General features: G+C 39.8%; 1 pseudogene; it reads left to right on the top strand.

Moving 5' to 3' along the window:
- The first annotated feature begins 21,031 nt into the window (after nt 1–21,031).
- On the top strand, nt 21,032–23,526 carry LOC122435704 (annotated as a pseudogene).
- Nucleotides 23,527–23,819: the final 293 nt, after the last annotated feature.

Here is a 23,819-nt window from a genome sequence, read left to right as displayed (position 1 = left end):
CTCCTTTCCCAATTTAGAACCAGTCTGTTATTCCATGTCCAGTTCTAACTGTTGCTTCCTGACCTGCATACAGGTTTCTCAACAGGCAGGTCAGGTGGTCTGGTATTCCCATCTCTTTCAGAATTTTCCACAGTTTATTGTGATCCACACAGTCAAAGGCTTTGGCATAGTCAATAAAGCAGAAGTAGATGGTTTTTTGGAACTCTCTTTCTTTTTCGATGATCCAGTGGATGTTGCCAATTTGATCTCTGGCTCCTCTGCCTTTTCTAAAACCAGCTTGAACATCTGGAAGTTCATGGTTCACGCATTGCTGAAGCCTGGCTTGGAGAATTTTAAGCATAACTTTACTAGCGTGTGAGATGAGTGCAATTGTGCAGTAGTTTGAGCATTCTTTAGCATTGTCTTTCTTTGGGATTGGAATGAAAACTGACCTTTTCCAGTCCTGTGGCCACTGCTGAGTTTTCCAAATTTGCTGGCATATTGAGTGCAGCACTTTCACAGCATCATCTTTTAGGATTTGAAATAGCTCAACTGGAATTCCATCACCCCCACTAGCTTTGTTCATAGTGATGCTTCCTAAGGCCCACTTGACTTCACATTCCAGGATGTCTGGCTCTAGGTGAGTGTAAGCGATCACACCATCATGATTATCTGGGTCATGAAGAACATTGCTGTCATCGTCTTTCTAAATTTCACTTATATGCATTAATATACAGTTTTTGTTTCTCTTTTGACTTACTTCACTCTGTATAATAGGTACCTGTTTCATCCTCCTCTTTAGAACTGTTTCGAATGCATTCCTTTTTATGACTGAGTAATATTCCATTGTGTATCTGTACCACATTGTACATGGATAAATCCTTATCCATTTGCCTACTCATGGACATCTAGGTTGATTCCATGTCCTAGCTATTGTAAACAGTGCTTCAATGATCAGTGAGGTACATGTGTCTCTTTCAGTTCTAGTTTCCTCGGGATCACCCATCTTTTACAACTGCTATATATTAAGTTTTCTATCCCTTGAAGCTGAAACTAATTCTGACTGATACCTGGTCCTCGCCAGTTTGTCATGTCCATTTGAAGATAACTAAGCCTTACCCCAAGATGTTTCAATACTCAACATGTCTGACTAATTATACCTCTTTATATACATGGTTCATGGATATTTACAATATTTTGGTCCTAACTGTATTGTTCATTCCTTTACTGCCTACAAACTGACTTATTATTATTATTCATTGTATGCCTGGTGATAATTGTTTTATATTGATTTCATTCTCTACCCCAAACCATATGGGGGGGAGGATATACCATGGCATGGGTAAAACATGATTTCTATGAGACAACTAGAATAAAAGATATTGGTAAAAGAAAGTTCAAACTCATGAACACTGTCACAAATCTTTATTTAGAGTAATAACTGCCAAAGCTCTATCTACACTTTGGATATCTTTTCTGAGCTCCGGTCACATGTTTTCTCAAAAAATGGACATGTATCTACCTCAAAGCTTCACAGACAACCCAAATGGAACCACTCCAAACCAGAAAACTTCATATTCACCCTAAAACCTCCCCTTCCTCTTGTTTTCTGGATCTCATTTAATGGTGCCCCCATTTACCTGAGAGATATCCTGTAATCCTCCTCCTCCCTCACTACACAGTCTAATCATCTTTGAAGCTTTGCCTCTTCTATTTTTGTGATAAATCTCAAGTTCATTCCTGGTCTTTCATCCCACTGCCTCTCTCAGTTCTAGCACTCATCATTTCTTGCTTTGACTGTTCCAATGACTTGAGACATAGTCTCTTCAACAGCCCACTGCAATTAGGCTCTACATTATGGTGTCACCAATCTTCCTGAGACATGTCAAAGCACATCACTTTCTTGTTTAAAAATCCTCAATGGTATGTAGTCATGTGGATGCAAAAAAGCTAGACTCATCAGTGTGGCATTTAAGATTTTCCAAGATCTGGACCCGGCCCACATGGGTATCCTGACTTGCTGATGGATCAAACAGATTAATTACCATTCCCATAAACACTTCATTCTTTTCCAATTCTGTGCATAGGGTTGATGTGGTCTCTACAAAATATATGCATACTGAACTAGTAAGCTATCCAACCCTGGAAACCCAGGAAAAATATCTCCTTTAATATGAGCAGTCTTCATTTACTCTTTATTTCTAGGCTTGGAAATAAGTCCCTTCTTTGTCAGTGTCCCCAAACACAAATCTATGTTTGCTTACTTTGTACATTTCTTATAATTTGTACGTGACTGTGCAACATAGCACTCTTTCCTTTTGGCTACAGGTCTTAGAAAACAAAAGAGAACCATATCCATGTGGACCAGCACTAGGACATATCCTTGCTGCTGTATGAACCTTCCTAGAACCTCACATGAATAAGGGGCTTTTAGAGATCCATATAACATCTTGAAACAAGAAGAACTCTACCTCTACCTGCATATCCTTTTCACTTTACTAACTCAAGGGACTCTCTCTTTCTGAAAAGCATCAAAAGAGCATATATCTTCTCCTTAGGCCTTATATCACCCAAGCTTTGGGCTTGTAATTGCTGGTGAGACCCAGGAACTTCCTCACAGGCAATTTTGCCTCTTGTGAGATGAGATGAGTCTGACAAGCCAGGATCACAGTATAGCTGACCCTTTCCAACCACGAAGCACATTCTGTTCACAGTTGCTTGGCCTAAAAAGGCCTCAAGTGGCTGGAAACTACTCATTGTCACTAAATTTAAGATTTCAGAATAAATATTGACTGGAACTTTGTGTCTTAATCTTTTTCTTTTTAGAAATATAAAATCTCTATCTAATACACTCTCTGGCCTCCAAGCCTAGAGTCAAGTGGAACAAACGCACAGACGTTGTCCTATTTTCTGCACGGTTAAGAAATGGGGAATTCAGTATGTGTTTACAGTGATGGCAAACATTAAAATAGCTCATGCTACATTGCCAAATGAAGGATAACAGAGACATAAACACTGCCTTTTAAAAGATTCTTTTAGGAAAAAAAAGTATGAATCGAATCATTTACTGAAGTACTGTTTGAACAGATGGTGTGATTAACAGCTAACATGTAAGCCATCTTGGGAGCTTATGGAAAAGTAAACAAGTGGAGCTAAAAAGAAATCACTTTATTCCCCAAAAGCTTCTTTCATTCATTTTACTAGGAAAATTGGAAAGTCTGTGTTCTGAAGGTTGTGTTTCCTTGGGGGATGTTAGGAGCGAGCAGGGAGAGTCTCTTTAGAGCAAGACCACATCCACGCCAGGTTGAGTTTTGAACTGACTTCCTGGAGGATTAGATGGGCCAAGAAGTCAACCCTCCAGCAGGGCTGGTCCTGGGAACCACTAAGGACACCCTACACCTCTGCTTGTCCTGAAACTCCTCCTGTGCACGAGGTGGAGAGAAGGGAGTTAAGAGCTGAGAGCCAATTATGTAAGAGGCACTCTGAAAGGACGACACATACACTCTTTCCTCTAAGGCCAGCTCACAATGGCCTCGGGAGTCACATATTCCAAGGCCAATCTCCCAATGGGAAAACAGAGGTTGAGAAAGGGGGGAACATCTCCTAAGCCCACACGGTTACCTCCTTTGTGGAGCTGCCATCGAAACTGTTGAGTTTCAGAGCTCTTTGTAGAGGCAGCTGATTACAGAGGGAAGAACATGGAGCAGGATGTCTGGCAATGCAGGTATGAGAGTCTTCTCTGCTACCTAATGCCTCAGAAACAGACTTTGTTCCTTTCTAGGCTGTAATTTCCTCATCTTTAGAATGCGGGCCCTGTCTCATGGGCTCCAAGGTCCTCGGTTGGGCATGAAAATGGTCTCATACATCACATCAGCTTCCCCAGCTCCATTCCTGACCTTCCTCACCTGATGTGAGGAGAAACTCTTGCACACTGGCACAGATCTAGCCACGGTGCCCCCACCCACCTAGACAACTGCCCAGGAAATGGCTGACCCTTGGCAGAGCTCGTTCCCTACTGCCTTCACCAGAAAGTGCTGCATGCACCCACCTCAGCTCGCCCAAGTGCTCTCTCTTTATCTAACATCTGCGGGTGTGTAGTGACCCTCCAGGCCCTGCGCTACACACCGTGGAAAGGGAACAACAGTGAGCACGAAGGACACAGTGCCTCTCCTCCCAAAGTTAGACCCAGTGTTGGAGGCACACGAGTGAACAAATAAAAATATAGAGGGGTGAGTGTGAGCATAAGAAAAGGAGCCCGATTTCTTCCTGAGGAGTCAAGGGATGCTGCCCCAAGGTAGTAACCTTCAGTTAAGTTCAGTTCAGTTCACTTGCTCAGTCATGTCTGACTCTTTGCGACCCCGTGACTACAGCATGCCAAGCTTCCCAGTCCATCACCAACTACTGGAGCTTGCTCAAACTCATGTCCACTGAGTCAGTGATACCATCCAACCATCTCATCCTCTGTCGTCCCCTTCTCCTCCTGCTTCCACATTTCCCAGCATCAAGGTCTTTTCCAATGAGTTGGCTCTTTACACAAGGTGGCCAAAGTATTGGAGCTTCAGTTTCAGCATCAGTCCTTCCAATGAATATTCAGGACTGATTTCATTTAGGATTGACTAGTTTGATCTCCTTGCAGTCCAAAGGACTCGCAAGAGTCTTCTCCAACACCAAAGTTCAAAAGCAGCAATTCTTCAGTACTCAGATTTCTTTATGGTTAAAATCTCACATCCATACAAGACTACTGGAAAAACCATAGCTTTGACTAGATGGACATTAGTCATCAAAGTAATGTTTCTGGTTTTTAATATGCTGTCTAGGTTGGTCATGGCTTTTCTTCCAAGGAGCAAGCATCTTCTAATTTCATGGCTGCAGTCACCATCTGCAGTGATTTTGGAGCCCAAGAAAATAAAGTCAGTCATCATTTCCATTGTTTCCCCATCTATTTCCTATGAAGTGGTGGGATCAGATGCCATGATCTTAGTTTTTTGAATGTTGAGTTTTAAGCCAGCATTTTTACTCTCCTCTTTCACTTTCTTCAAGAAGGTCTTTAGTTCTTCTTCACTTTCTGCCATAAGGGTGGTATCATCTGCATAACTGAGGTTATTGATATTTCTCCCAGAAATCCTGATTCCAGTATGTGCTTCATCCAGCCTGGCATTTCACATGATGTACTCTGCATATAAATTAAATAAGCAGAAACAAGCAGGGTGACAATATACAGCCTTGATGTACTACATTCCTAATCTGGAACCAGTCTGTTGTTCCATGTCCAGTTTTAATTGCTGCTTTTTGACCTGCATACAGATTTCTCAGGAGGTAGGTAGGGTGGTCTGGTATTCCTATCTCTTGAAGAATTTTCCAGTTTGTTGTGATCCACACAGTCAAAGGCTTTAGTGTAGTCAACGAAGCAGATGTTTTTCTGGAACTCTCTTGCTTTTTCGATGATCCAACAGATGTTGGCAATTTGATCTCTGGTTCCTCTGCCCTTTGTATATCCAGTTGAACATCTGGAAGTTCTCAGTTCATGTACTGTTGAAGCCTCACTTGGAGAATTTTGAGCATTACATTGCTAGCACATGAGATGAATGCAACTGTGCGGTAGTTTGAACATTCCTTGGCATTGCCTTTCTTAGGGATTGAAATGAAATTGACCTTTTCCAGCCCTGTGGCCACTGCTGAGTTTCCAAATTTGCAGGCTTATTGAGTGAAGCAGTTAACCAGCATCATCTTTTTTTTTTTTTTACCTTGAAGGATTTTATTATTTTTTTCTTTCATTTATTTTTATTAGTTGGAGGCTAATTACTTTACAATATTGTAGTGGTTTTTGCCATACATTGACATGAATCAGCCATGGATTTACATGTGTTCCCCATCCTGAACCCCCCTCCCACCTCCCTCCCCATCCCATCCCTTTGGGTCATCCCAGTGCACCAGCCCCAAGCACTTGTCTCATGCATTCAACCTGGACTGGCGATCTGTTTCACACTTGATAATATACATGTTTCGATGCTGTTCTCTCAGATCTTTTAGGATTTGAAATAACTCAGCTGAATTTCCATCACCTCCACTAGCACTGTTTGTAGTGATGCTTCCTAAGGCCCATTTGACTTTGCACTCCAGGATGTCTGGCTCGAGGTGAGTGATCACACCATCATGATTATCTGCATCATTAAGATCTTTTGTATAGTTCTTCTATGTATTCTTGCCACCTCTTTTTAATATCTTCTGCTTCCATTAGGTGCATACATTTTCTGTCCTTTATTGTGCCCATATTTGCATGAAATATTCCCTTGGCATCTCTAATTTTCTTGAAGAGATCCCTAGTCTTTCCCATTCTATTGTTTTCCTCTGTTTCTTTTCATTGATCACTTAGAAAGCCTTCCTTATCTCTATTCTTTGGAACTCTGCATTCAGAAAGGTATATCTTTCCTTTTCTCCTTTGTCTTTAGGTTCTCTTCTTTTCTCAGCTATTTGTAAGGCCTCCTCAGGCAACCATTTTGCCTTTTTGCATGTCTTTTTGGGGGGATGGTTTTGATCACTGTCTCCTGTACAATGTCATGAACCTCCATCCATAAGTTCTTCAGGAACTCTGTCTATCAGATTTAATCCCTTGAATCTATTTGTCACTTCCACTATATAATCACAAGTCAAGTTGATCAGTTGTGTCTGACTCTTTGTGACCCCATGGACTGTAGTCTACCAGGCTCCTCCATCCATGGGATTTTCCAGGCAAGTGTTCTGGAGTAGGCTGCCATTTCCTTCTCCAAGGGATCTTCCCAACCCAGGGAACGAACCCTGGTCTCCAGCATTGCAGACACTTTACCATCTGAGACACCAGCTAAGCATAAGGGATTTGATTTAGGTCATACCTGAATAGTCTAGTGGTTTTCCCTACTTCCTTCAATTTAAGTCCGAATTTGGCAATAAGAAGTTCATGATCTGAGCCACAGTCTGGTTTTTCCTGACTGTATAGAGCTTCTCTATCTTTGGCTGCAAAGAATATAATCAATCTGATTTTAGTATTGACCATCTGGTGATGTCCATGTCATCTTGCATGTCGTTGGAAGAGGCTGTTTGCTATGACCAGTGTGTTCTCTTGGCAAAACTCTGTTAGCCTTTGCCCTGCTTCATTTTGTACTCCAAGGCCAAACTTGCCTGTTACTCCAGGTATGTCTTTACTTCCTACTTTTGTATTCCAGTCCCCTATGATGAAAACGACATCTTTTTTGGGTGTTAGTTCTAGAAGGTCTTATAGGTCATCATAGAACCATTCAACTTCAGCTTCTTTGACATTAGTGGTTGGGGCATAGACTTGGATTACAGTGCTGTTAAATGGTTTGTCTTGGAAACGAACAGAGATCATTCTGAAATATTTGAGATTGCACGTAAGCAGTGCATTCTGGACTCTTTTGTTTACTATGAGGGTTACTCCATTTCTTCTAAGGGATTCTTGCCCACAGTAGTAGATATAATGGTCATCTGAGTTAAATTCACCCATTCCAGTCCATTTTAGTTCACTGATACCTAAAATGCTGATGTTCACTGTTGCCATCTCCTGTTTGACCACTTCCAATTTACCTTGATTCATAGACCTAACATTCCAGGTTCCTAGGCAATATTGTTCTTTACAGCATTGGACTTACTTCCATCACCAATCACATCCACAACTGGGCATTATTTTTGCTTTGACTCTCTCTTCATTCTTTCTGGAGTTATTTCTCCACTGATCTCCAGTAGCATATTCAGCACCTACCAACTTGGGGAGTTCATCTTTCAGTGTCCTATCTTTTTGTCTTTTCATACTGTTCATGGGATTCTTAAGGCAAGAATACTGAAGTGGTTTGCCATTCCCTTCTCCAGGGGACCACGTTTTGTCAGAACTGTCCACCATGACCCATCCATCTTGGTTGGCCCTACAGGGCATGGCTCATAGTTTCATTGAAGTAGACAAGGCCGTGATTTATGTGATCAGTTCAGTTAGTTTTCTGTGATTGCGGTTTTCATTCTGTCTGCCCTCTGATGGATAAGGATAAGAGGCGTGTGGAAGCTTCCTGATGGATGGGACTGGCTATGGGGGAATCTGGGTCTTGTTCTGATGGGCAGCGCTATGCTCAGTAAATCTTTAATCCAATTTTCTGTTGATGGGTGGGCGGGGCTGTGTTCCCTCACTGTTGTTTGGTCTGAGGCCAAACTATGGTAGGGGTAACATTGCTCCTTCAAAAGGACTTATGCCAGCACTGATGCATTCAGTGCCCCTGACCCTGTGGCAGGCAACTGTCGACCCACACCTCTGCTGGAGACTCCCAGACACTCACTGGCAAGTCTGGCTCAGTCTTTTGTGGGGTCACTGCTTCTTTCTCCTGGGTCCTGATGTGCACAAGGTTTTGTTTGTGCCCTCCAAGAGTCTGTTTCCCCAGTCCTATGGAAGTTCTGTAATCAAATCCCACTGGCCTTCAAAGTCAAATTCCCTGGGAGTTCTCAGTCCCTTAGCTGATCCTCAGATTGTGAAATCTGTTGTGGGTCCTAGAACTTACATAACAGTGTGAGACCTTCTTTGATGCAATTGTTCTCCAATTTGTGGGTCGTCTACTCGGTGGCTCTATGGTGGGGCTAATGGCAACCTCTTTCAAAAGGGCTTATGCCACACACTGTGCCTCCCAAGTCTGCTGCAGCCAGAGACCCTGTCCCCACAGCAGGCCACTGCTGACCCACCTCTGCAGGAGACACTCAAAGGCAGGTCTGGCTCAGACTCTGTGGACTCTCTGGGTGCTGGTGGGCACAAGGTTTTGTTTGAGCCCTCCAAGCTTCTCTGGCAAGAATGGGGTTTGATTCTAAATGTCATTTCTCCCCTCCTACCCTCTTGTTGGAACCTCTCCTTTGCTCTTGGATGTGGGGTACCTTTTTTTGGTGGAATCCAACATTCTCCTGTTAATGGTTGTTCAATCATCCTGTCAATGGTTGTTCAGCAGTAGTAACCTTGGAACCAAACTAAATACATAACTAATCAACCATCCAGATATTTAGAATCACCCAGGAGACTACCAGATTTGTGTGCCTTTCATCCCAGCATTTGGTACAATTTAGTCCCACAGGTTGGATTCCCAGGCCACTTTTATGTTTCCAAAGATCTAGCAAATTAATTAAGAAGAGCAACTTTAGCATTATGAATCCAGAAATAAATTCTTTCTCTTGGGCCTGTTCTTATAAATGCTTCTGAACTTTTTCACATGAACTCTTTTCTTCTAATTGCATCTCTGGGACCTAATCCTGGAGGGTTTGAAATGATTTGCCCTTGTGACTTTGAAACCTTTGATGCTGTGGCCCCTGCCAGGTGTGATTCCACTTCCCTCCCTGGACATTATAATAAACAGACTTTGGAGTCTTCCTCTCCCCATTTACTAAAGATGCTGCTGCTTTTGAGTTACATTTGAAGTTCACTTCAGCCCTCTACTAAGTAGGAAAAAGCCTACTCCTACTGCATGTTCTGTGTTGATGCATGATACTGCTCAGCCCAAGGATTCTCTCCTGGGATGGAATGATCCATTGGAACACTGCTGCAGGTCATCAGAAGAAAGCAATTCCTATAACATCTCAGATGCCTCTCTGTGAGGATACTTACCACCCTGTCCCTCACCTTAGAGTTATTTGTGTCCAAGAGTCACCTCTCTCTGCCCAAGTCAGGCAACAGCAGTGTTTTGGCTTTCCTGGGATGCTATGTGCCAAGGGCCAATGCATTGTATGTAGGTGCTTGTCCAATATTTGGCCAACATCCAAATTTTCAATGTTGCTTTATTGGTCTCTCAATGCTGTTTTATTGTCATGTAAAGTTTTCCATGATTCATTCTCAAAGTCAGCCATCTTCATTCTTTTCCATATGATATCAATATTGTTTCATTTTTTTAAATCAGGTGCTAAAACTTATATTCTAAACTTCTGAATTCAGAGGAGTTTTCTCTTTTTTAGGAAACAGAATATTTTTTCATCTCCAGTAATTTTCATAAAATATGGCCTTAGGGACCACATGATTTTGCTGATGGAGAAAGGGATGGTATAATTGGTTTTTAATTTACCATGCTGGACCATTCTTTAGGGTACAATCCAAACATGGGCCAACAAGGCTAAATAAGGGACTGTAATAATTTTCTTTTATTTTTTAGAATGCTGTTTTCTTTTTTTTTTAAATTTTATCTATCTGTTTATTTATTTGGGCTTCCCAGGTGGAGCAAGTGGTAAAGAACTGACCTGCCAATGCAGGTTAGATGTAAGAAACACAGGTTTGATACCTGGGTGGGGAGGATCCCTTGAAGGAGGGCATGTCAACCCACTCCAGTATTCTTGCCTGTGGAATCCTGTAACAGAGGAGCCTGGTGGGCTACAGTCCATGGGGTCACAAAGAGTCGGACACTACAGAAGTGACTTAACATGCATGCATTAATTAATTAATTTATTTATTTATTTTTGGCCTCACTAAGTCTTCATTGCTAGTTGCAGCCACCAGGGACTACTCTTTGTTGAAGTATGCAGGCTTCTCACTGCAGTGGCTTCTCTTGTTGTGGAGCATGGGCTCTAGGTGCATAGGCTTTTGTAGTTGCAGCACATGGGCTCAGTAGTTGCAGCTCCTAGGCTCTAGGATGGTGGACTCAGTGGTTGTATCACCCAGACTTAGTTGCTCTGCAGCATGTGGAATTTTCCTCGACCAGGGATGGAACCTATTGGTTCCATCAGGTTGTCCCTTCCATTAGCAGGCAGATTCTTAGCCACTGCACCACCAGTGAAGACCAAGGATTGTAGTAATTCTTTATAAGCTAATAAATAATTTATTTTTATAATTCTTACATTTATTTTCCATGAAAAGACTTTGTATTGACCTCTTTACTGGTTAAAAAACAAATATTATTCACCATGATTTCTTTTCAAACTTTAAACTTTTTATTTTGTATTGAGGTAGAGCCAATTAACAATGTTCTGATAGTTTCAGGTGAACTGTGAAGGAACTCAGTCATATATATTAATGTATTCATTCTCCAAACTCATCTCCCATCCAGGCTGCCACATAATATTGAGAAAGTTCTATGTGCTATACAATAGGACCTTGTTTGTTTTCCATTTTGAATACAGCAGAGTGTACATGACCTTCCCAAACTCAACTATCCCTTTCTCCTAGCAACCATAAGTTCATTTTCCGAGTATCTCTGTTTTGTAAGTAAGTTCATTTGTATTGTTTCTTTTTAGATTCCACTATAAGGGATGTCATACAATATTTATCCCTCTCTGTCTGAATTACTTCACTAAGTATGACACTCTCTAAGTCCATCCATGTTCCTATAAATGGCATTATTTCATTTTTTTAATGGCTGAGTAATATTCCATTGTATGCATGTACCACATATACTCTACCTATTCATCTGTCAATAGACATTTAGGTTGCTTCTGTGTCTTGGCTATGGTAAACAATGCTGCAATGAACATTGGGGTGCATGTATCCTTTCAGATCATGTTTTTCTCCAGATATATGCCCAGGAGTGGGATTGCAGGGTCATATGGTAGCTTTATTTTCAGTTTTTTAAGAAACCTCCATACAGTTCTCCATACTGGCTGTACAAATTTGCATTCCCGCCAACAGTGTAAGAAGGCTCTCTTTTCTCCACACCTTCTCCAGCATTTGCTGTTCGTGGATTTTTTTGACGATAGCCATTCTGGCTGGTATGAGGTGATATCTCATTGTAGTTTTGTTTAGCATTTCTCTAATAACTAGAAATGTTGGACATCTTTCCATGTGCTTTTTGGCTATCTCTATGTCCTCTTTGGAGAAATGTCTATTCACGTCTTCTTACCACTTTTTGGATGGATTGTTTGTTTTGATGCTGCTAAGTGTCATAAGCTGTTTATAAATTTAAAAATTTAAAATCCCTTATCAGTTACATCATTTGCAAATATTTTTTCCCAAACTGTGGGTTGTCTTTTCACTTTGTTTATTGTTTCCTTTACTGTGCAAAAGCTTTTGAGCTTAAGTAGGTTCCATTTGTTTATTTTTGCTTTTATTTCTATTATTCTGGGAGATGGATCAAAAAAGATATTGCTGTGATTTATATCAGAGAGTGTTCCACCTATGTTTTCCTCTAGCAGTTTTATAATGTCTGATCTCACATTTAGGTCTTTAATTCATTTTGAGCTTTTTTGTGTGTATGGAGTTAAAGAATGATCTAATTTCATTTTTTTTTACATGTGGCTGTCCAGTTTTCCCAGCACCATTTGTTGAAGAGACTATCTTTCCAACATTGTGTAGTTTTGCCTCCTTTGTCATAGATTAGTTGACCATATATAGGTGTGTGGGCTTTTTTTCTAGGTTTTCTATCCTGTTCCATCGATCTATACTTCTATTTATGTGCCAGTACCTCACTGTTTTGATGACTGTACCTTTGTAGTATAGTCTGAAGTTAGGGAACCTGATTCCTCCAGCTCTTTTTTTCTTTTCCAAGATTACTTTGGCTATTCAGGGTCTTTTGTGTATCCATACAAAGTTTGAGATTTTCTTTTTGTTCTAGTTCTGTGAAAAATGCCATTGGTAATTTGAGAGGGATTGTATTGAATCTGTAGATTGCCTTGGGTAGTGTAGTCATTTTGACAACACTGGTTCTTCCAATCCATGAAGATGGTCTATCTTTCCATCTTTGTTTACGTCTTCTTTGATTTCTTTCATCAACATCTTATAGTTTTTGGAGTACAGGTCTTTTGTCTCCTTAGGTAGGTTTATTCCTAGGTATTTTATTCTTTTTGATGCAGTGGTAAATGGAATTTCTTCTTGAATTTCTCTTTCTGATTTTTTGTTGTTAGTGTATAGAAATGCAACAGATTTCTATGTAATAATTTTGTAACTTGCAACTTTACCAAATTCATTGATGAGTTTTAGTAGTTTTCTAGTAGCATCTTTAGAATCTTCTATGTATAATATCATGTCATCTGCAGACAGTGATAGCTTAATTTCTTCTTTTCCAATTTGGGTTCCCTTTACTTCTAGTCTTCTCTGATTGCTATAGCTAGGACTTCCAAAACTATGTTGAATAAAAATGGCAAGAGTGGACATCCTTGTCTTTTCCTGATCTTAGAGAGAATGCTTTCAGCTTTTCACCATTGAGTATGATGCTAGCTGTAGGTTTGTCATATATGGTCTTTATTATGCTGAGGTTTGTACCCTCCATGTGCACTTTCTGGAGAGTTTGTATCAATGGGTGCTGAATTTTGTCAAAAGCTTTTTCTTCATGTATTTAGATGATTGTATGGTTTTTATTCTTCAGTTTGTTGATGTGGTGTATCACATTAATTGATTTGTGGATGTTGAAAAATCCTTGCATCCCTAGGATGAATCCCACTTGATCTGACATATCATCTTCTTAATGTATTTTTGAATATGGACTGCTAGTATTTTGTTGAGGATTTTTGAATCTATGTTCATCAGTGATATTGGCCTGTAATTTTATTTTTTGTGTCATTTTTGTCTAGTTTTGGTATCAGGGTGATAGTGGCCTCATAAATGAGTTTGGAAGTTTTCCTTCCTCTGCAATTTTTTGGAACAGTTTCAGAAGGATAGGTGTTAATTGTTCTCTAAATGTTTGATAAAATTTAGTTGTGAAGCTGTCAGGTCTTGGATTTTTATTTGTTGGGAGTTTTTTTTTTTTAATTTATTTTTAATTGAAGGATAATTGCTTTACAGTATTGTGTTGGTTTCTACCAAACACCAACATGAATCAGCCATAGGTTTACCCATGTCCCCTTATTGTGAGGTTTTTAATCACGGTTTACCCCGCTTATTTAACTTATACGCAGAGTACATCATGAGAAACACTGGGCTGGAGGAAACACAAGCTGGAATCAAGATTGCCGGGAGAAATTTCAATGACCTCAGATATGCAGATGATACCACCCTTATGGCAGAAAGCGAAGAAGAACTAAAGAGCCTGTTGATGAAAGTGAAAGAAGAGAGTGAAAAAGTTGGCTTAAAGCTCAACATTCAGAAAACTAAGATTATGGCACCCGGTCCCATCACTTCATGGCAAATAGATGGGGAAACAGTGGAAAAAGTGGCTGACTTTATTTTTCTGGGCTCCAAAATCACTGCAGATGGTGACTGCAGCTGTGAAATTAAAAGATGCTTACTCCTTGGAAGGAAAGTTATGACCAACCTAGACAGCATATTGAAAAGCAGAGAAATTACTTTGTCAACAAAGGCCCGTCTAGTCAAGGCTATGGTTTTTCCAGTGGTCATGTATGGTTGTGAGAGTTGGACTATAAAGAAAGCTGAGTGCCAAAGAATTGATGCTTTTGAACTGTGTTGTTGGAGAAGACTATTGAGAGTCCCTTGGACTGCAAGGAGATCCAACCAGTCCATCCTAAAGATTAGTACTGGGTGTTCATTGATAGGACTGATGCTGAAGCTGAAACTCCAATTCTTTGGCCACCTGATGTGAAGAGCTGACTCATTGGAAAAGACCCTGATGCTGGGAAAGATTGAGGTCAGGAGGAGAAGGGGCCGACAGAGGATGAGATGGTTGGACAGCATCACCGACTCAATGGACATGGGTATGGGTGGACCCTGGGAGTTGGTGATGGACAGGGAGGCCTGGCATGCTGCGGTTCATGGGGTCGCAAAGAGTTGGACATGACTGAGCGGCTGAACTGAACTGAACTGAATCACAGGTTCAATTTTAGTGCTTGTGATTGACTTGTTCATATTTTCTATTTCTTCCTGGTTCAGTTTAGGGAGACTATATCTTTCCAAGAATTTGTCCATTCCTTCCAGGTTATCCATTTTATTGGCATACAGTTGCTCATAGTAGTCTCTTATGATTCTTTGTATTTCTGTGGTGCCAGTTGTAAATTTTCCATTTTCCATTCTAATTTTATTGATTCAAGTCCTCTCCCTTTTTTTCTTGGTGAGAGTCTGGCTAAAGGTTTATCAATTTTGTTTATCTTCTCAAAGAACCAGCTTTCAGTTTCATCGATCTTTTGATTATTTTCTTTTTCTCTATTTCATTTATGTCTGCTCTGATCTTTATAATTTCCTTTCTTCTAATAACTTTAGGTTTTGTTTGTTCTTCTTTCTCTCACTGTTTTAGGTACAAGGTTAATATTTGAGATTTTTCTTGAGGCAAGATTATATTGCTATAAACTTCCATCTTAGAATTGCTTTTGCTTCATACCATGTTTTAGACCATTGTGCTTTTATTTTCATTTGTGTCTAGGTTTTTTTTTCAATTTCTTCTTTGATTACCTCAGTGATCCAATGGCTGTTGAGTAGTATCTTGTTTAACCACTATATGTTTGTGCTTTTTAGATTTTTTTTGTAGTTTATTTCTAATAGCATAGTGTCATTAGAAAAGATACTTGATATAATTTTGATTTTTTTTTTGAAACTTACCAAAGCTCATCTGTGGCCTAGCATGTGGTCAATCCTGGAGAATGTTCTGTGTGCACTTGAGAAGACTGTGTAGTCTGCTGCTTTGGGGTGGAATGCTCTATAAATATCAATTAATTCTAACATGTCCCCATGATTTTTGGTCATCTATTTTACATTGATCATAAAAAACCAAATATACTCAAAATCATAGAGCAAGAAGAGCCCTAAATGATTGTCTGTGCCATGGGAAAAATGCTAGAGTGGGAAACAGGGCCCAGCATTTCTATAGTTTGACATAATGACTGTGAAAATAGGCATAGGAATGGGGAAAGAGCTCAAATGTTGTTAATGGCCATGACCAACAGCACAATTCTCTGTGGTTTTAGTTCCATTACCTACAGTTTTCTGTGGCTTTCATGTTTTCTCTTTTGATTGGAAAAAATGTTGATTAAAAAGAGTGATTATCCAGTGATAGTCATTTGTTTAACAGAGGAGAAATGAAAGTCCCAGGTGTTCTGGCACAACCAGGGCAAGAAATCTGGCCTCAGGACTTCTAAACTAAGTTGTTCTTCAAATTGAGAGTTAAAGAAGACATATTTAGAATTCTGTTTTTCAATTAACCTAAACTTTGAGTGAAATAAGAATCCTACGCATTTGAAAACCTGGCACTCATTCTAGAGTCAAGTGGAAAACATGGTTTTACATAGGCAATGGATAAGCTTCCTATGCTTCAACTCTCTTTTAGATGGCACAGTCATCTGCACACGTCATCTTCCAGAGATCCCCTTGCCCTGCTCTAGTTTCTCTTGTCAGTCACCTGCTCTACCCAAAAGCCTGTTGTCAACAGTAGCTTCAGTCATCCGGGGATGCTCATAACCTCTGGTGCAAGAGGAGATTAGACTCTGGTAAATGGCCGTCAAAGCTCTAGGTATGAGTTAGCTTCACTGAAGGAAACCTGAACTTTTACAGGACAGGTGCTAACGGCTGCTAATTGCTATCACCTAATAATTAGATTGGCAGAAATGTCACTCCAGGGGCAGGTATGAAAACTGGTAGGCTTAAAAGCTGTCTTCTCAAAGGACCTTGATAATGGGGACTGTGAGATCAATAGCACGTTTCTAGGCCTTAGTTCTATGAGGGATTCAGAGGGCACAGAGAACCACAAATAGGACACAAGACCTGCAGACACCTAAGGGTTTCTGGTTCAAAGAGTCACTATTCAAGAGGACTGCTGCTAAGTCACTTCAGTCGTGTCCGACTCTGTGTGACCTCTGGGATTCTCCAGGCAAGAACACTGGAGTGGGTTGCCATTTCCTTTTCCAATGCATAAAAGTGAAAAGTGAAAGTGAAATCACTCAGTCATGTCTGACTCTTCGCGACCCCATGGACTGCAGCCTACCAGGCTCCTCTGTCCATGGGATTTTCCAGGTAAGAGTACTGGAGTTGGGTACCATTGCCTTCTCTGATTCAAGAGGACACTGGGGAGAAAATCAAGTATATTATCAGGAGCTATTTTGGGTTTGTGATTGAGAGGTCTTAGAACTAACTATATCATCTGAGTTGAGATGGAAGGACTACAGAATACTTAACTTGGGAAAAAAATACTCTGTGAGAGTATTCTATAGTAATGAGTAGTGAGTTTCTATACTAATACTTAAAGTCCCACACAGGGATTAAAAGGTGTCCTATTACATGAGACTTTCAGTGGTAAACCCAAGAAAGTCTGGGACAAGACAGGATGATTGGTTACCCTACACTACACTTCAGCCTCAGTTATCTGCTATCTATTCAGCAAGCAGTGAAACTTATTCTTGCCTTAGAGTCTTAGCACTTACTGTTCCCTCTCCCTGGAACTCTCTTCCCCTAGATTTTCACATAGTCCCTTTGTGTACTTTTGGTCTCAACTCAAATAGTAATCTTGTTCCAGCACTCTCTTTCATATCAACTCTGCTTTCTTCATAACAGTTATTGTGATATGAATTGCTTAATTTGCTACTTTTTGTTCTATCATCCAAATAGAGTATAAGTTAAATGAGAAGGGATGCCTAATCTCTATTTGTTCATTTCTGTATCCTCAGCAACTTTAACAGAATTGGATACATGGTATGAACTCAAAAAATATTCACTGAATGGACAAATGAATGAATGATTCTGCCTGACTCGCAAAGCATATATTGAATTCTCTCATAGACATATCAAAAAGCTCTGAGAAAAATACCCACACGACAAGTAAAATCCAGGTACCTGGTAAACTTTCAAATAAGGCCACACAAATCTATGTGGCCTAGTAGAATCTTGAGCTTCCCTCATAGGGGGATGGGTCTAGTAGAATCTTAGGCTTCCCTCATAGCTCAGTTGGTAAAGAATCTGCCTGCTGCTGCTGCTGCTAAGTCACTTCAGTCATGTCCGACTCTGTGTGATCCCATAGATGGCAGCCCACCAGGCTCCCCTGTCCCCGGGATTCTCCAGGCAAAAACACTGGAGTGGGTTGCCATTTTCTTCTCCAATGTGTGAAAGTGAAAAGTGAAAGTGAAGTCGCTCAGTTGTGTCCGACTCTTAGCTACCCCATGGACCGCAGCCTACCAGGCTCCTCCATCCATGGGATTTTCCAGGCAAGAGTACTGGTGTGGGATGCCATCGCCTTCTCTGAAAGAATCTGCCTACAATGCAGGAGACCCCAGTTCAATTCCTGGGTCAGGAAGATCCACTGGAGAAGGGATAGGCTACCCACTCCAGTATTCTTAGGCTTCCCTGGTGGCTCAGCTGGCAAAGAATCTGCCTGCAAAGAGGGAGACCTGGGTTCGATCCCTGGGTTGGGAAGATCGCCTGGAGAAGGGAAAGGCTACCCACTCCAGTATTCTGGCCTGGAGAATTCTGTGGACTGGTGGACTGTATAGTCCATGGGGTCGCAAAGAGTTGGACACTACTGAGTGACTTTCACTTTCACTAGTGGAATCTGACTACAAGACAGGAAAGTTGCTGTCAATTAGGCCTTTTGAGATTGCTATGTAAGTACGGTCTACATGCAGGAGATCTGAGTCTGGACTGTTTGCATGCTCTGTGCTGTGCTCTTGAAGTGGAAAAGGTCTATTTTCATCTTAAATCTCTTGTGATTATCTGTACCTGGTCAAAGTATCATCAGAGTGTTTAAGAAATTTGAAATTAAAAGATTCAGAGGGAAAAAAAAAGATTCAGAGAAAAGCTATCTGATTTCATAGCCAACTTTCCTTTTAGAAATATTGGCCATAGACTTTCTTTCTATTATGAACTCCTAGATGATATGGTTATTTTGTCCAAGATTCCGGCCCATTCCATCATAATTAAATCCATAGCATCATTTCCCCTCAATGCTTCTTTAACCTTCTGAGAAATGAAATTGTCAGCAAGGCAAATCCCAAATTTATCAGATGCCCTGCTCTTTACCAGACTGAGATTTCCATCAGATGCTTGGACAGCTGAAGCTTTCCATTCCTATTGTAGTGTGCCTCTATGTCAGTTCTGTAATCTTCATCAGGGAAGCATCAACCATGTTCTCTGTGAAATATTTCTTTGGTGGCATTGCAATTTCTTTCAATTTGTGTGCTACTACAAATGTTCACCATCCTATTCTCCTTCGTGTTTTGTGGATTTCCACAAAGGTTTAATATATTTTTAATATATGAGTGTGAGAAATTCCCCAGGATAGAATCACAAAGAAAATTCTTGAGGAACTAATATCTCACATAAGCAGAACCTTATCATCAACACTCTGTGGAGACAGTGACCCACAGAACCTGCCATGAAGTGACTAACTGGATGAAAGTTCTCTTATGTTGTATTTCTACGGAGCCCTGCTCTGTCAGTTGATACACTTTTTTGGTACAAAGAAATTGACAAGTAAAAATTTCAGGAAAAGAGACTTCCCTGATGATCTGATGGTTAAGACTTTTGCTGGTTTGATAGCTGGTCAGGAAACTAAGATTCCCATGTGCTGCACGGGGCAGCCAGAAAGGAAAAAATTCAGGAAAAAATTGTATGATTAAATGCAATGTAAAAAATACCTGAATGGAAGAATCCATTTAGTTAAAGTGACAAGAAGAGCTTTTATTTCAACAAACATCTTTGAAGAGTTTTCTCTCTGAGAGGTAGAGTTCCAAAGAAAATGGAAATGACTCAGATATGGTCGCTAAGTCCAGGGGCTTATAGCTTCCAAAATGTACACTCAGTCTTACTTCCATTATATAGAGACAAAGGTCCCTCAAGTTAAAAAAAAACTAAATTGAACTCACAATTATACTTGAGAGAACTGGATTGACAACCATAGTACATCTTTGGAGGATCCAGTAAACACAAAAGTTAAGTTACATAATCATACTTTGATGTACATCTTGATCCCCAAAATTCCTCAATATAAATTCTTTATAGCACTTACCTGAATATTTAACTTGTTATCAGAAAAGTAAGTAAATGAAGAACTACCCAGGCAGAAGAAAGTTTCTCCTTTGAGGAAAAGCAGTGCTGGTTCCCAACTGCCACCATATTTACTGACTAGAATCATCGCTATAGGGAACATTCACTGAAATGCTCATTAATCAAGTTAGGAGGAAAGTGAACATTATTTTAACGAGCTAAATACAGCAGATGTCTCCTCCTCCTTATTTGTTTTCTCTCTTCTCTATTTGCATTAGGCAACTTAATTACAAAGCAGGGATATCTCCTAAATCCCCAAAGTGGAAATTGTTCTTCAAGTCTGAGCTTATAAATTCTTAAACCCACCACAAGATTATCCAAATTTTCAAAGTTCCTTCTTGCATTTGAATTGTGGCTTCCTTTAATACCACCTAAATATTTTTGGTCTGTAAGTAGACTATACATTTTTGGCAAACACAAATGTTTTAAACAAATACAATATTGTAAAGTAAAATTAATTAATTAATTAATTTTAAAAAAGAAATAGTTTAGATTTTGCCAAAAAAAAAAATATATCTCAATGTATTCAGAAAGGATATTTTCTCAATTTATTTTTGTGTTTCTGGGAACAAAGTAACAGAATTTTGGACACTTCTAGAAGAAATAGCATTCTAATATTTGTACAGGCAAAGAAAAACTGCATGTCATGAATTGACATCTATTTATTATTATTATTTTTATTATCATTATGCTAGAAAATGAATGTTTCTATTGTCTTTTAGACACCAACCTTTCATGGTAGCCTTATTACAAGCCAACTCTGTGTAAATAAAAGAAAAAGATATTTAACAAGTAGAAATAAATGGGCATGATTCACCAGCACAGTTAACTCAAGATTTTCCAACCTTATAACCACAACTGATAGGAAGATTTATTACCACAGCTGCTTGTATTAAACTTCTTTTCCTTGCAGTTGAAAGAATCAAATTTCTTCTTGGAGATTAGTCATTTGTGGGGGTGTCGCCAACTGCAAAATGCTTCTGTTATGAATGAGGTGCACTTCTCTGTTGCTGTCCTCCAGCCCTAAGTCAGTGAGTAATTTTCGTCTCTTTATATGTCTTTTCCCGCCTACCATTAGGAACAAATTTTAATGACTTACATAGTCAAACTTTCTTTAGTTGTTACTCAAACCAAAAACTTCAGATGGTAATCTTTCTGGTAACATGATAACCTTACAAAGAAACACACAATGACATGACATTTTGGCACATGTTTTACAAGGATGAAATCCAAGCTGAAGGAAAGGTCTACATGGGCCATGAAAGTGGGAAGGGAGCTAATGTATCTTGGGTGGTATACTTGTACTAAGCACTGTGTTAGGTTCTTTATAGAAATAATCTTGTCTAATTCTTTGAGCAAGCTCTGGGAACTGGTGATGGACGGACAGGGAAGCCTGGCGTGCTGCAGTCCAAGGGGTCGCAGAGAGTCGGATGCAACTGAGCTACTAAACTGACTGAATTCTTGGAACAGTTCTGCCAGGGGCTAGGTGATATTCCCATTTTATGTGTGAGGAAACTGAATTTCTCAAGATGGTGCAGCTTATTAGTGGATCCAGGTGACTCCCTTGCCTTCTCTCTGTATTTCAACATTCTGCCTATTTAGTATGAAGAATTACCTAATTATGTATAGCACTAATATAGCTATACAGTTAAGGAGAGGTTTGATTCTATGTCTAAATAAGAAAATCATATTGTATGACAAAAATCACTACAATATTGTAAAGTAATTAGCCTTCAACTAATAAAAATAAATGAAAAAAAAAAAGAAAATCATAAAGCCAAAAGAGACTTCAATGGGTCATCTCTTTCACTCCCTACTGAAATTATATAAAACTGAGAAAGCTCTGCCTTTTTTCTTTTTTTTTTCTGAACACTTCTGGAAACATGTATTCCAAGATTTCCCTTGTCTCCCTTCACAATTTCTGGTAACTGTCGTCTTCATGAAATGTTTTATCTAATAAGATTTTCCCATCACCCTTTAAGCTTTTGTTCTGAACTATATGGAGATGCCAGGATCTACGCATAATAAGTTTCTGTCATTTGAAAACAGTTGTTAGGACAGCTAAGCAGAGTGAGATTTCAGTAAACCCACACGTTGCTTGGTTTATTTCATGTCATTTTGGCTGGTGATGTTTTTCCATTGAACTGAGTGATAGATTTAGCTACATACGCACTTTCTAATTTACCATGCATAGGTGGTTTTACTATTATATATGAACAAAAACCAAAAAAAAAAAGTTGAAAAGCAAAGAAGTATTCCAAGAATTCACAACTGGATCGTTGAGCTTAACCTTAAAAATTATTATTTGCTAATTAATGAACCAGCTTAAATAAAACTGACTATAAACAAGCATTTTGGGTGGGGAGATGTAGCATATTTGCCTCTTTTTTTGGTTAAGAATATAGTCAATCATCTAGCTATGCCCCTTTATGAGACTAGTAGTTCTGTTTAACCCACTATTGATGTTTAACTTGATGTTTAACTTACTTGATCAAATGTGTCTTACTTGATCTAAGGGGTACCTAACAGTCCAAACAACTTAATAAGCCTTTCCTGATCATATATGGTTCTGTAAGACAAAAAAACAAAGAGAGAACCTCTATTTCCACCATTGGACACTTGAACAGCTGAGTCTAACCTAGTAAAATGAACGACACACACTAATCCGGAACATGGCTTCTAATAAGCTGTTGAGATACTACTCTGCCTATTTCTTCATTTAGGTAACATGATGTTTTGTCTTCTTTCCCAGTACTTGAGACAACTAAATAAATGGGCAGTCTAAAGAAAGACAATGCCTCTGAGGTAACTGAATTCATCCTTGTTGGATTTTCCCAACAGCCTCAAATCCAGGTTGCCTTCTTCTTAGGTCTGCTGTTTTTCTACCTGGTCACAGTGTTTGGGAACAACCTTACTGTTGTAGTGAGATGGGATTCTCAACCTCATACCCCCATGTATTTTTTTCCTTGGTAATTTATCCTTCCTTGATATCTGTTACTCCACCAGCTGGGAGCCATATGTGTTGGCCCAATGCTTCAAGGACTTCCCTACCATTTCCTATACCAGCTGTTAGGCCCAGATGACCACATTCCTCTTTCTGGGGATGACAGAGTGTCTCCTCCTTGCTATCATGGCTTATGACAGGTTTGTTGCAATCTCCAATCTCCTGCGTCACACCGTCATTGTGAACAATTGGGTTTGCATACAGTTGGCCTTGGGAACCTGGACTAGTGCCTTCTTAGTAGCAGTCATACCAATCATTGCAAGCCCTGCTCATTGTTGTGGGCATTATATCATCAACCACTTTACCTGTGAGGTCCCGGCCCTGCTGAAGCTTATCTGCTCAGACACCCCTGTCAGTCTAATTCTGGGTCTGGCTATCAGTGTGTTGACCCTGCCCCTGCCATTCACTTGCATCCTCATCTATACTCGCATTGTGATTGCTGAAGATCCATTCTGTGGAGGCCAGACTCAAAGCTTTCTCCATTTGTGGATCCCATATAACTGTGGTCACCGTATTTTATGGGACAGCCATCTGCATGTTACTGAAACCTCAGTCAAAAGAATATCAAGAAGAGGACAAAGTCATCTCAATATTTTATGGAGCAGTCACCTCCATGTTAAATCCCCTCATTTACACTCTGAGAAATAAGGATGTAAAAAGAGATCTTAGGAAGTTAGCCAAAGGAAATGAAAAATCTTAATGGCTCTCTTTATAAGCCTCTCCAACATGCAAGAAAAACAGTGAAAACTCAGTCCATAAAATTTCAGTTTACATGTTTAAAAACAGCAGCAACAACAAAAATCTGAGTAAGCATTCTTTCTGTGGTCATCACTAGGAACTCATTAACAAGTCTACCATGAAAGCTAACATTTTGTCAAGCCATGTGAAGCGTTAAGGCCATGAATGTGCCCGAAATAGTTCACAAAGAGAATAATGGTAGTAGGGATGCAAAGGTGATGGCTACAGCCATAGTAGCCCATCAGGGAGAAGTTT

This window comes from Cervus canadensis, chromosome X (genome assembly GCF_019320065.1).
Source record: "Cervus canadensis isolate Bull #8, Minnesota chromosome X, ASM1932006v1, whole genome shotgun sequence".
Classification (NCBI taxonomy): domain Eukaryota; kingdom Metazoa; phylum Chordata; class Mammalia; order Artiodactyla; family Cervidae; genus Cervus; species Cervus canadensis.
The sequence above is the reverse complement of the archived record's forward strand: the minus strand, read 5'-3'. Positions and strand labels throughout refer to the sequence as shown.